The following is a 10632-nucleotide window of genomic DNA, read 5'->3' on the forward strand; positions in this document are numbered from 1 at the left end:
AGTTTTGAAGTGTTTGATGAGTGTTAATGCGCATTAAAACTCCTCCACAAATGTCTATTCCATTACAATTAATAAGCTAATCTTAACGCCCCGCAACCTCACCGCAACTTTCTGCCACAGCTTTTGCGAATCGTTACCATAGACTTGAATGGGAGGTGTTGAAAGGCTTCAAACGTCTCCTGACTCGACATGAGGCTAGAATTTTGAAGCGATACGACATTAACCCTTCATGTTTTGATAGTGTGAGCAGCACTGTGTGCTGTCCATTGTATCATTTACATAGGCATTTGAGGAATGTTTTTAATGCCTCTCAAACACCTGCTTTTAACGCCAGTTTGAACTTAGCCTAACTCATATGGTGTTATGGGTCTTTTTTTTTTTTTTTTTGCTTTGAAAACTGTAATAAGCACGGGCTCCTCGTAAAGGGGTTGTAAAGATTTTTTTTTTTTTTTAAATAGAAAACATGTTATACTTACCTCTGTGCAATAGTTTTGCACGGAGCGGCCCCCATCTCCCTTCTCTAGGGTACCTCAGCGGTGCTCCTGGCTCTTCCTTTTCTCAGGTGCCCCCACGGAGAGTTGCTTTCCATGAGGACACTCATGCGGGCATGCTTCCGAGTCCTGCTGCTGCGTCCATTGACACAAACAGCAGGACTGGGCCCCGCCCCCAGCTCCAATGTCACTGGATTTGATTGACAGCAACAGGAGCCAATGGCTCCCGCTGCTATCTATCTATCCAATGAGGACCCAAGACAGCGGCTGGACCTGCTGTGCTCATCCCTCGTCCCCGTCACTGGAACGATCGGGTTCAGATAAGAAAATCAAGGGATCTGGGGGGCAGCTGCACTACTGAAGGGTTTTCACCTTAATGCATAGAATGCATTAAGGTGTAAAAACCTTGAGGGTTTACAACCACTTTAAGCTTATTAATTTAAACTCAGGAAAGATCTGTGCAAGTATGTGCAGCCTTATGCAAGGTGTATGACAAACAGGATTATTGGAAGAATATTTTGTATCTATATAATTTAGTGTCAAGTAATCCTTAGAAAACTTATCTGTCATTCCCAGAGATCCTTACTACCCTTATCTACTGACCTCAGAGACCACATGGGTAGTGTCATACCAAAACGATACCAGATAATATGTATTCAAAGGTTCTCTTATCTAAGGCACTCAAAGGTATACTTGATCCAGTCTTCATCTGCACATGAAGAACAAATATTTTTCATACTCAAGCTCTATTCAAATACTCTCCTTAATGCTTAGATATCTTGAGATCTGTCAAAAATCACACACTAATATATATATATATATATATATATATATATATATATATATATATATATAAATAACAATTATAATACTGACCTGCACTAAGAGAAATACGGAGGTTGCATGTACGGACTTTCTTAAAAGAATACCATTTGTCAGGTTGTTTCACCTGGAACAAACATGCAGATTATCCAGTCTGGGCTCACAGCACTAAAGCCAATGGTCAGCAGGTCAACTGGCTTTTCCAGTAGGAGAGCTAAACCATGGCAACCTTTATGTTTTACTAGTACAGGTTTCCTTTAAAATTCCATACAACTGCAAACATTGCTATTAATTTCTTGCTTGTCTCTTGTTATCCACCAATTATATTTTTCCCAAAGTTTTGACACTAAACCTAATTGTATATATATATATACATATATATATATATATATATATATATATATATATATACATATATACATATATATATATATATATATATATATATATATATATATATATATACACAGTATCTCACAAAAGTGAGTACACCCCTCACATTTTTGTAAATATTTTATTATATCTTTTCATGTGACAACACTGAAGACATGACACTTTCCTACAATGTAAAGTAGTGAGTGTACAGCTTGTATAACAGTGTATATTTACTGTCCTCTCAAAATAACTCAACACACAGCCATTAATGTCTAAACCGCTGGCAACAAAAGTGAGTACACCCCTAAGTGAAAATGTCCAAATTGCACTGCTCCTGGTGCCACCCTCTGAGTTCACAGGAGCCAGAACCAGAGGAGGCATTGTGTATCAATGTGCGCTGACAGTATTGATCGTCAGCACGCATCAAGAACAACACTAGAAACATTGGGCCCTATACATCCGCCACAATGTTGAACCAACATTTTCTCATTGGACCATCAAAGGTCTAGGGACATCTTTTTAGCATGTATTGCTTAAGAATTTCAACAGAAGAGGGACTTAGGCTCACAAAATACTCCAAAATTATCAACAGCAATAATGGGAGGACAAGCTGCTCACCAATCTTCTCTTTAGCCAACTTTTCTGAAGGTAACAGGGAATGGGCAGTATATCTGGAACCACACAGAAGCAATCCATATAGACACTTCTGCCATTCATTTCCCTTTTGGCACTCCCATAACTAGTAGTCCACAGCAAGGTCTTGACTCACAGTGTCCTAGAAGCTGTCTGCCACCCAGAAGCAGGTGGAGGGAATCAAACCCTCAGCTCAACAAAAACTGGAACAGACCAAAGCAATCAATCACTGCTCCAATCACTACAGTGAAGAACTAAATTTAACCCAGCAGCCTAAAAAGAGGAGGGCACTACACACACACATTTATTTTTTTATTTCATTTGTATTCCCATGTACGCAAGGTGAGCTCTAACTGGACGGGGTAGAGATGAGTGGCAGTGACTTGATGATCTCCTTCCTCGTCCAATCAGAATACATGCTGAATTCAATATAAAAGTATGACAGGGTAGTGCTGAGTGGGTAACCCCCTGTGGTCAGTGTGCAGCAGGAAATCCACTCAAACAGGACCAGGAAGATTGCAACCATAACTATATGTAGCGCAGACTACTACAGCAGTCTGTCACAGGTTCCCCCATTTGTCACACTACCTCAAGACTGACTTCTAATGAGTATCTACAACACTCTTTCTCCATATCAGGCATTATGTAGTACAATGATTCAAATCTTTCTGTGTGCGTTTAATACATTTTTACATGTGTTGTCAACAATCATGTTTATAATGCACCAACATTGCCATCAATAGGCAAATTAAAAAAACACAATGCACTTAACTGCATAGATGTAAACCAGCACCATTTAAATCTATGGCTAACATTATTATTATTATTATGATTATACAAGATTTATATAGCAACAAAAGTTTGGACAGCACTTTACAACATGAGGGCAGACAGTACAATTACAATACAATTCAATACAAGAGGGATCAGAGGGCCCTATTCATTAGAGCTTACAATCTAGAAGGGAGGGTCAAGTGAAACAAAAGATAATAACTGTGGGGGGTGAGCTGATGGAGAAAATGAAAATACAATTGGATAAGCTTCTCTGAAGAAGAGGGTTTTTAGGGATGTTTAAAAGTTAATAGAGTAGAACATAAGGACTTCCATAGATTTGGAGAGGCTTTGGAATAGTCCTGGAGGCAAGCATGGGAGGAGGTGACAAGGGAGCTGGAGGAGCTGGAGAGCAGGAGGTCTTAAGAGAAATGGAGAGAACGATTAGGTTGGTATTTTGAAACTAGGTTAGTGAAGTAGCTGGGGGCAGAGTTGTGGATGACTTTGTAAGTTGCTGTTAGTATCTTGAATTTAATTTGTTGGGTGAGTGGAAGCCAGTGGAGGGATTGACAGAGAGGAGTAGCAGACACAGAGCGATTGGTAAGGTGGATGAATCTGGCAGCAACATTCATGATACATTGAAGGGGGGATAGACTATGTAGAGGTAAGTCAATGAGTAGGAAGTTGCAGTAGTTGAGAGATGACCAGGGAGTGAACTAAGAGCTTTGTTGTGTCATTGGTTAGAAAGGGTCATATTTTGGAGATGTTGCGGAAGTTGAGGTGGCAAGATTTGGACAGTGATTGGACGTGGTGCTTAAAGGAGAGTTCAGAGTCCAGGACTACACCGAGAACCTTGGCATGTGGGCTGATAGTTGTGCCAATGATTTTGACAGAGAGATCAGGGGAATATTATAAGTTTGGTTTTGGATAGATTGAGTTTGAGGAAGTGGTGTGACATCCAGACTGATATATCTAAATTTGTGATACATGCGGAGACTGAGGAAGTGAGCTGAGAAATAGATTTGGGTGTCGTCAGCATAGAGATGGAATTTGAAGCCATGGGAGGCTATCAGCTGACCCAGGGAGGAGGTGTAGATTGAAAATAGGATAGGCCCAAGAATAGGAGAGGAGGAAGTAGAGTTAAAAGTAACGCTAAAATATACGGTCACTTAAAATCATCTATCCATGCAAACAATAAACATAACAAAACCTAACAAGACAAAACAAACCAAATTTCCAAATACAATTGAACTAGCCCAAAGAAGACATCCACCCATTGTGTTTTATTGTTAGGCTGGGTTCACAAATATGAGAATTTTTTGTGTCCGGCGCCCTGCATGTAGATTAGGAGTCAGGCGCATGGCTTAGGGGGGTGGCGCCCCTTCACCCTGCAAGAGCGCCCGCCACTGTGGGTTTCCCTGCATCAAATTCGCATGACAGGAGAGTGTGCCTGGCTCTCTATGGAGCCGGTTCACACAGCTCAGCTGTCCACATTTGAAAAGGGTCCTATGCGTCTTTGGGTCTGGAATCCGTGAACAGGGATGCACTGGACCCCCTGCTGTGAGCCGCTTTTTCATACGACAAAAGCTGGATGTGCAGACTATAACATTTTTGGCGGATGTGAACACAACGTCCAATTTTCATTTAATTAGCATGGTTTTTGTCGGAAAAAAATCATAACAGCAAGACTACGCATGCTCAGAAATGAAAGAATACACACAAAACTATTCAACACATTACGTCACTTCTGAAGTTGTATGAGAATTTTCATATGGTGAGTAACCTCTTCACTAAACTAGACATGAGACTTAGCCCTTGTACACGCGGTGGGACATTCTGACGGAAAATGTCCGATCGGACCGTGTTGTCGGATAATCCGACCGTGTATGGGCTCCATCTGACTTTTTCCGTCAGAATGTCCGACCAACAATGTTTGAGAGCTGGATATAAAATTTTCCAACAACATGATCCGATTGGACTTTTTCCGATCGTTTGTAGAGAATTCCGATTGGACAAAGTGCCATGCATGCTCAGATCAAATTATGAAACCAAAGCTATTGGCTACTAGCCTGAACGTAGTCCCATCGTAACAAATGAACGTCATCACGTTACAAACGATTGGATTTTCTGACGACTTTGTCCGACCGTGTGTATACAACACCAGTTTTGGACAAAATCCGTCTGAAAAATCTGACAGATTTTGTGGTCGGAACGGTCATACGAAAATCTTATCGTGTGTATGAGGCTTAAGAGTAGAGAAGGGTTTTTTATTTATATATAAGTTGGCCATACACTGCTCAATTTTTGATTGATTCCCAGTGAACTGGCCAGTGGCCACAATTCAAGCTGAGGGTTGCCCTGTCTGCTGAAGCGGTGGCTGCTAAATCCAATTGCCAGCAGCTGACATTCCTCTATCCGTGCTGCTTAGTGTGGATGGGAAATCAATGTATTTCTCTTATTCGATCAGTGGGGCTGAATAAGAGAGATTTAAAGCAGCTATGGCCAGCGTTAATTTCCCATCACTTCCTATGCCTGGTGGCTCCCGTCAGTAGTACAGGAAGTGAGTGTAGATCTGGACAAAGGGGACAGAATATCTAATTAAAAAGAGAGGTTTTTTAAAACCTCTACTTGCTTACATTAGTTATCACAGGTACTTATATAGCAGAACTTTACATATATATTGTACATACACATTAGTCCCTGCCCTCCAGAGCTTACATTCCAAGGTCCCTAACTCATATTCATACAGACACATACTAGGGCCAATTTTGCTTCAAAGTTCTTTTTTTTTTAATTTAAGTTTTTTTCCTGAAACTTCCCTAAAATGAAGCTGCGTGTTATATGCCGATAAATACGGTAAATATAAAGAAGCTGTATACTCAGTAGGAGATTAAATCAGCTGCCGAACAAAAACGGAGAGATTAATATCGCATAATAAGTGGTGGAATAAAGTGATAAAACTTTCACATCATTAGAGCAATGTGTTTACTGCTTGTCTGATAAAAGAAGCCTGAACCAGCAGCTTCACCTATAGTCAATGATAAGCGAAGGGGATTCTAGGAAGTTAGTCATTAATGAGTAGGATTGAAGAGCAATGTCCTGATAATCATTCTCAGGGCTATAAACAGCACTTGGAATTTAACTCGAAACTTTCAGCCCTTTCTTGCAGCGCTGGAGTTGTTTTTCCATTACTGTTATATTGGCTACTAATACGACTTTGCCCTAACAGCTAAGTACACTGTGATTCTGGAGCTGCAAACACTTCCTACCTTGTCCCAGTGCCAGGAGCTCAGCATCCTGTACCATTCACAAACACTAAGCACAACACAATTCCTCTTCTATCATTCCATTATTATTTTCCTGAAAAATAAAGTCAGAAGGAATCCCTTACCATTACATACCGTAGGCAGGAGCCATGTCCCTCTTACCTGTCCCACAGGTTTTTCATCTTTTCCCCTATGGTCGCAGCGTTTGTATAACCAAATTTTGTTTTGTTTAAGGGTGAATTCAGTTCTGTAGAGCATAGAAGTCATCCACTGTGATGTAGCAGCAAAAACAGTCCTTTAAAAACCAAAGAACGCACATTTCCACCAATGGGAAGGGGGGAGAAACGCGTATCACAAAAAAGAGTTCCAAAAACCGTCACAGGTCTGCCCTGTACATGTCTTTAATGTGAACTGTGACGATAAGTGCGCAAGATCGTCTAAAACTGCCCGTACAAAGAACAACTCTCTAGCAACCAACTTTAGCCCCCGTTCACACCTGAGCGACACGGAAGTAGTGTAGCTTTTTTTTGTGGGGGTCGATTTTGTGGTGCGTTTTTGCAGTGCCACCATTTATTTCGAACAGGCCTTCCTCAGCTCCAAAAATGTGCCAAAGAAGCTCATGTACCAAACTTTGGCACTGAGCCAGGCGCATTTCACATTGCGTTATTTGCCAATAGTTTCATGCGTTTTGTCGGACCACAATCGCGGCAAAATCACACCGCGTTTCAGGTGCCATTAAGAGATAATAGCGCCGCAAGTGTGTCTCACGGTTTGCGGCAATTCTGGAATCGCAGGCAGAATTGCATGATTCTGCCCGCAATCCCAAAATGCTCAGGTGTGAACAGGTGCTGAGTATTTTGTCATGCGTTTCTTAAGCCTGACAACGCTCAACAGGAAGAACCCCTTTAGTTTTAATGTTGCTTGTTTACACCTGAGTGTTATGTTGCTTGCCACATGAACGCACACATGAGCTTTCTTTAAGGCAGAATCGTGCATTTTTGGCCCCAGTGACATAATGGAAGTGCCTGAAAATAAGTATTTTCATTTTAGCGTATTTTTTTTGCTCTTAACAGTTATTCTGGCAAGATACAAGGAAGACAGTAATATAAGATGTCAGAGATGATACTTTCCATGGTCCAAAATGAAAAAAGTCTGAGGCTTGAAAACACATGAAAAAAACATGCATTGCACTTGAAAAATGCATCAAACTGCAAAAAAAAAAAAAAAAACTGCTTCAAAATTGCCCGAATATGCTCACACTTAAGTGTGAATGGGGACTCAACTAGCTTTCCGTTGTGAAAACGATTGCACAGATCAACGCAATGCTCCAATAACAGTATATATGTGTATATATATATATATATATATATATATATATATATATATATATATATATATATATTCAAAAGTATTAGGACACCTGCCTTTACAGGCACATGAACTATTGGCATCCCAGTCCGTAGGGTTCAATATTGAGTTGGCCCACTCTTTGCAGCTATAACAGCTTCAACTCTTCTGGGAAAGCTATCTACAAGGTTTAGGAGTGTGTCTATGGGAATGTTTGACCATTCTCCCAGAAGTGCATTTGTGAGGTCAGGTACTGATGTTGGACAAGAAGGCCTGGCTTGCAGTCTCTGCTCTAATTCATCCCAAAGGTGTTCTATTGGGTTGAGGTCAGGACTCTGTGCTGGCCAGTCAAGTTCCTCCACCCCAAACTCACTCATACATGTCTTTATGGACCTTGCTTTGTACACTGGTGTGCAGTCATGTTGGAACAGGAAGGGGCCATCTCCAAACTGTTCCCACAAAGTTGGGAGCATGAAATAGTCTTGGTATGCTGACGCCTTAAAGAGGAAGTAAACCCTGATGAGTTTGCTTCCTCTTTCATTCCCTGCAAAGGTAAAGCATAATGGACTACTATGCATCGCATAGTAGCCCATTATGTGTCACTTACCTGACACAGGAGCCAGCGAAGTCACCGCTGTCCCCTGTAGTCAACCACATCCATCTTCTCGGTGGGTCTCACTGCTCCGCCGCTGTCATTTGGCGACACTCCCGCGCATGGGAGCCGCCACTCGCGGCATATTGCCGTTGACCACGGCGCATGTCTTTCGGCAAATATCTCCTAAACCATGTAGGTTTAGGAGATATTTCTTGGACCTACAGGTAAGCCTTAATCTACCTGTAGGTCAAAGTGTGTTGTAAGGGTTTACAACCACTTTAAGATATCCCTTCACTGAAACTAAGGGGCCAAGCCCAACCCCTGAAAGACAACCCCACACCATACCCCCCCTCCCTCCACCAAATGATTTGGACCAGTGCACAGAGCAAAGTCCATAAAGACATGGATGAGCGAGTTTAGGATGGAGGAACTTGACTGGCCTGCACAGAGTCCTGACCTCAACCCGATAGAACACTTTTGCGATGGATTAGAGCGGAGACTGCAAGCCAGGCCTTCTCGTCCAACTTCAGCGCCTGACTTCACAAATGCGCTTCTGGAATATTGGTCAAACATTCCCATAGACACACTCCAGTCCTAAACCTTGTGGACAGCCTTCCCAGAAGAGTTGAAGCTGTTATTATTATTTAAGGTACTTATATAGCGCCGTTAATTTACGCAGCGCTTTACATATACATTGTACATTCGTGTTTTAGCTGCAAAGGGTGGGCCAAATCATGGTCAGTGCTATATAAATACCTGTAATAAAAAAAAGTAATAAGTAGAGGTTTAGTATTACATTAATACCATTTATTGCCTAAACTATATAAGTGGTAACATACATTTTCGAAGCATGCTGGCTGCTTGTTCAGGCAATATGATACAAAATAAATAACAAAAATGATAAATAAATGTCTGTGTATATGGCCAGCATTCGGTTGTATACAAACATCCAACAAGTGTGTATACAACTTGTCCAAGTTATTTAAACTATGGACTGCTCCTACAACAAAGCCTAATACATGACATAAAGCAGTCCTGGCAATAGTACACCCCCTAGCAATCCCTTTGTTAGGTACATCAGTATTACTTGGTGTTTGCACAACTGCTTTATCCCTGGATCACTCCTGCACTATGCAATTTTCAGTAATAAACAAACATCTGAGTGCTGTATGACAATGACAGCCCCATCCCTTGTGCTGAGCAGGTAGTGTAGAGTCCTGGGGTGGGGGTACTTATTGGGGGGTCACACTTACTTGTGTTGCCTCCGGCTGTCCCTGAGATTGAAGAGGGTTAGGCAAGAAAAAACAAGACATATAATAGCTGGGTGCCAGGGAGGGAGGGTGCAAGGTACAGAAGCTCTGCGATTTCGAAAGAAGACAAGATCACTCAGCGAATTCTGAGAGTTGTGGAGAAAGCATTTCTTATCAGCTGGGGGAGGAGGAGGGAAGCAGGAGGGAGCAGGAGGGAGCAGAGGGAGGAGGGAGGCAGAGGAAAGGTGATGGACACAGGCTGATGCCTGATAAGGACCCCCCATCATCACAGCTGGGAGTAGGGATGACGGGTATGACACCGGAACAGGGGGCAGGCTGTGTCCTCTGTATGGGAGTGACAGGCTGGGGGTTATTTACTAAAACTGGAGAGTGCGAAATCTGGTGCAGCTGCCAGGTTTTATTGTCAAAGCTTAACCACTTTCAGACCGGACCATTTTGCTGGTAAATGACCAGAGGTCTTTTTACACTTTGGCACTGCGCTGCTTTAACTGGTAATTGCGCGGTCATGCAATGTTGTACCCAAACAAAATTTGCGTCCTTTTCTTCCCACAAATAGAGCTTTCTTTTGATGGTATTTGATTGCCTCTGCGATTTTTATTTTTTGCGATATAAACGTAAAAAGACCGCAAATTTTGAAAAAAAATGATATTTTCTACTTTTTGTTATTAGAAAAATCCAATAAACTCAATTTTAGTCATACATTTAGGACAAAATGTATTCAGCCACATGTCTTTGGTAAAAAAAAAGTCAATAATTGTATATTTATTGGTTTGCGCAAAAGTTGTCACATCTACAAACTAAGGTACGTTTTCTGGAATTTACGCAGCTTTTAGTTTACGACTGCCTATCTCATTTCTTGAGGTGCTAAAATGACAGGGCAGTACAAAACCCCCCCAAATGACCCCATTTTGGAAAGTAGACCCCCTAAGGAAATTGATAAGAGGCATGTTGAGCCCATTGAATATTTTATTTTTTTGCCTCAAGCGATTGAATAATGACAAAAAAAAAATTTTTTTTTTTTTTTTACACAAAGTTGTCACTAAATGATATATTGCTCACAC

At 41.4% G+C, this 10632-nt stretch overlaps 1 protein-coding gene across 1 annotated transcript in view; it reads right to left on the reverse strand.

Moving 5' to 3' along the window:
• Positions 1–9719, reverse strand: part of SLC7A7 (solute carrier family 7 member 7) — a 51467-nt gene extending 41748 nt beyond the window's left edge. The window contains exon 1 of the mRNA XM_077468723.1: positions 9554–9719. The gene's annotated coding sequence lies outside the window, so the exon portion shown is untranslated. The remainder of the gene's footprint in view (positions 1–9553) is intronic.
• Positions 9720–10632: the final 913 nt, after the last annotated feature.

Source organism: Lithobates pipiens, unplaced genomic scaffold, assembly GCF_037356315.1.
Source record: "Lithobates pipiens isolate NorthernLeopardFrog02 unplaced genomic scaffold, aLitPip1_a1.2 Scaffold_11, whole genome shotgun sequence".
Classification (NCBI taxonomy): Eukaryota; Metazoa; Chordata; class Amphibia; order Anura; family Ranidae; genus Lithobates; species Lithobates pipiens.